Raw genomic sequence first — 4,550 nt, 5'->3', positions numbered from 1 at the left:
TTATGTAAAGGGAGAGGACAATGCCTTCAATTCTACCGCCATCAGTGTAAAATGAAAACAAACTATTTCTTCGCATTAAAAGTAAGGGTCTTGTTTTTGTCAGAGAGCCGGTGAAGGAGATTAATTTCAAATTAAGTTTTAACAATATATTTAGAACATTATGTGAAAGGGTGGAGGGGGCAATACATTGCTTCTAACAGCTTCGTTGTAAGTAAATTATGTAAAGGGGGAGGACAATGCCTTCAATTCTACCGCCATCAGTGTAAAATGAAAACAAACTATTTCTTCGAATTAAAAGTAAGGGTTTTGTATTTGTCAGAGAGCAGTTGAAGGATACTATTTTCATTTTAAGTTTAACAATATATTTAAAACATTATGTGAAAGGGAGGAGGGGGCAATACAATGCTTCTAACCGCTTCCTTTTAATTAAATTTTGGAAAGGGGGAGATCAATGCCTTCAATTCTACCTCCATCAGTGTAAAATGAAAACAAACAGTGCAGGGCTAGAAAAGTCGGGGGGGGAGGGGATTAACACTTTTAATAGTGACAAATAGAAAAAATAATTGTTTCTTCCTAATTTAGTGATTTTAGATATAACATTTGTCATTTAGTGACCTAGCATTCGCGTGAAAAAAACCTGAACGTTCATATAATAATGCTTTGACTTATTTCTGAGAAAAGTTGAATTTATTATAATCAAACTATTATTTTCAGAGTTTAGGTTGATTTCGACAAGGATTTCTCCTTACATACGGGAAATTTCCACAAGATGATTGATCCATGGCCCTTCTAAATGTGATAGAAGCTACTACACCCTGCTTCAATCTCTTTTTATGTATTCAAACTGAATTCTCGTATAACAATGCTTTGAGTTATTCCTCAGAAAATTCACCCCTCTAAATATTTACTCAGAGGAGCGGGTGCTGAAATGTAAAATGTTATCTATTTGCCAATCATTTTCACAGTTTTCAAGTTGAGATCCTTGAACACACTCCCTCCTTCTCAGTTTATTCTATGAAAGTGAGCTGTATTTGTTAGAGTTTCAGAATCATTACATATTTATTTAATTTAAGCACTTTTTTTTTCAGATATAATAATGTTTGGTGTGATTGACACAGAATATATTGGTCTGAAATATTCCTCAACTGGCATTATTTTCGAAGCAGCTTTCTTACTCCTAGACAACCAACGACGTGAAATTCATTGCTATAAATGGAACATCAGATACAATAGGTATAAGTACGAGAAAAACAGATGGGGTCCAACACTAAATTTTATAAATCGAAATGGCTTTTACGCTAAAACCATACGAGCACATAATGAAAATGGCTGTGAAATTAAACATGTACAAGAAGAAATTCAGGAAATATGCAGTTTTTTCGGTGTGCAAGCTGTTTATGTTAAGGGAAACGTGCCAACTGATAAACTCTTGCTAGAAAAATGTGATAAAAACATAGCATTATTCAATTTAGAAGACTTCAAATGTGAGAAATACCCGCATTCAGTCCATGACCCAGAAGATGAAGTTAGATATTTCGCTCAGTGGATACCGGAAAAGATACCTCACATGGAAAAATGCATCAGATATCAAGAGTCCTAAACTTGCTCCTCCTCATATTAAATGGATTAAGCTTCTTTTTTTAAAATATGTCATTATTTTTTCAAATGTTTTTAAATATGTTTAAGCAATAAATATCTTAAGCCTCAACCGTTTTTATTATTTAGAATAATCCATCGCCATGAAAATTATACTTTCAGATTCAACATGTCAGGGAACACACTTTCAGGTTCAGCATGTTGGAGAACCCTAAATAGTCACCCCTAAAAAGGTAAGTTAACCCTAAAAGGTTAAAGAATTTCTCTGAAATTACACTTTCAGATCCAACAGGTCAGGGAACAAACTTTCAGGTTCAGCATGTAGGAGAACCCTAATTGCTCACCCCTAAAAAAGGTAAGTTAACCCTAAACGCTTAAAGAATTTCTCTGAAATCGCACTTTCAGGTTCAACATGTTGGAGAACCCTAAATAGTCATCCCTAAAAAGGTAAGTTAACACTAAATGTTTATAGAATTTCGCTGAAATTACACTTTCATATACTCACGGTCAGTGACAAAACTTTCAGGGTCGGCACGTAGGAGAACCCTAAATGACCATTCCCTAAAAACGGTAAGTTAGCCCTAAACACTTAATGAATTTCTCTGGAATCACACTTTCAAGTTAAGCAGGTTGGAGAACCCTAAATGATCATCCCTAAAAAGGTAAGTTAACCCTAAACGCCTAAAGAATTTCTCTGAAATCACACTTTCAGGTTAGCTTAGGTAGGACCCCGACCCCACTACCACAACCCCAAAGGGTTCCAATCCCCCTACCCCAACCCCGAAGGAAGCCCCCGGTCCTCATAGGTTCCCCCAGCACCCAAAAGACCACCGGGCTCCCAAAGGACCCCCCCAGCCCCCCAAGGCCCACACCCGGTCCCCAAAGGTCCACCGGGCTCCCAAAGGACCAATCGGCCCTCAAGAGCCCCCAGACCCCCACAGACCCTCTCCCGGCCTCACAAAGGCCCACCGGGGACCCAAAAGACCACCGGGCTCCCAAAGAGTCCTCCGGACCCCAAAAGGCCCCTGAGTCCCCATTTTTTAATACTTTTTATGGCTTTATTATATCTTTTCAGAACAAACTATTTTCTTAATGTCCATCCTAAACCCATTTTACAAGTTGAAGTACTCATCCTTTTCACCATAACTTTAGTATACTACTTTTTTGAATGCTCCAACACCCGGCAATACTTCTCAAATGACATTTCAGGAACTAATTTTCTCATTGATGTGAAGGAAAGTTCAAGTTCTTTTCCTAACTATCCATATGAAAAGAAATAAGTTACAGATCAATTCAATTTTTCAAGAAAAAATTTAAATTTTCTACTTCAGTTCAGATTTTTCTCAAAGAGATGGAAAAATTTAAAATTACTGTTATAAATTTTTCATAGAAGATTCAAAAAGTTATACCTTGATCATGAAAACTTAACTCAAGTATGAATTTTACTCAAGAACTTATAGTTCAATTCTAATTTCTCCAGAGAAAAATAAAAATCTTCCTCTGCAGTTCATAATTTCACAAAGACACAAAGAAATTTTAATTTCTCCTCTGAATTTTTGTAGAGGAAAGAAAAAGTTATAGTTCAATTTTAATTTTTTTTTTTTCAAAGAAAATGAGAAATCTCCAACTTTTTAATAAACATTCTAAATGCTTAACATGCTAACGTTCCCTAATATAATAGAAATATAACAAAGTAATGCATAAAATATTTTTATTGAAGTAACAACATAAAAATATGTTACAGACATTATTTTACATTATTAACATCATTGAACAGCATTGAACATTCTGAATCTGTTCCATAAAATAATTTATCGAGTTCTCTCTCTCGTGACACTATAGTTACTCACTTCTCTTAGTTCAAAACCACTAGAATAATCATTCATCCATTTTGAGTCATATTTAATTTCCACTGGGAATGCCACCTACTGATTCAATACACCTTTCATCATAGGTATTATTTGATTCATTGACTATATGATCAATAGTAGTAATAATGTTCACTTGTGCTTCATTTTCCAATCAATTTGTCATTACATTCATTAGTGATATTGTCCGCCAGTACTCATTTTATTGTGCCAACAATTTCACAGTCTATAATCACATTATTTTTAAAGATGCAGAAGATTAGGCAAGTTGACAAGACATGATTTATAATGTTGGTGAATCAGTATGCTCTTCTTTTCTTTAAAGATCTCATTCAAATGATAACACCGGAAAGATGACAATAAGATCTATGATCTATCAACAGCTAACACGTTACCAGAACCATTAGCTAGAAGTTGCCCATCTTCATCAACTATTAATTTTAAGTTGGCATTCTCTTTGAGCACTAACTTCTCTGGAAATGATACTTTCACATATCCACCTTTTGAATGATGGAAATTCTTGGGTACACCAAAGAAATTTAACTCCTCACTGTCATGACAGCTTAGGCACACATTCTCAATAAGATCTCAACTACTAACTGTCCCAAAGTTCAAATATATCTCATTGTCAGCATTCAAGGCAACATAGACTTTCTCATGTACACATACTTTTTTAGAATAATTCAGTGTAACGTCTTTTTATAAAATATGTTTAGGTGTTTATCTATCCAATGATAAGAAATGTCTGATTTAACCTACGTAATAAACTTAAAAGTCTCGATAACCTTCCATGGGGTTCCATTGGGAAAGCCACTCCCAATGTAAGAGCCACCATAGAGCACGTTTGCTACACCCGCACGCATGCTTAGTGAGAGAAAAATACAAGTCGACCTGGGGGATTTTCCGGCGAGTATGGTTAGGTTAGGTTAGGTTAGACTAGATTAAGTTAGGTTAGATTAGGTTAGGTAATGTCATGTTAGGTAAGTTAGGTTAGGTTAGCTAAGTAAGGCTAGGTTAGCTAGTAAACATCTCTCCATGTTTAAGTTAGGTTAGGCTAGATTAAGTTATGTTAGGTTAAGTTAGGTT

The sequence above is a fragment of the Artemia sp. Qi Xiang Cuo genome, chromosome 20, assembly GCF_049724085.1.
Source record: "Artemia sp. Qi Xiang Cuo chromosome 20, ASM4972408v1, whole genome shotgun sequence".
NCBI lineage: Eukaryota > Metazoa > Arthropoda > Branchiopoda > Anostraca > Artemiidae > Artemia > Artemia sp. Qi Xiang Cuo.
Note: the sequence above shows the minus strand (reverse complement) of the source record.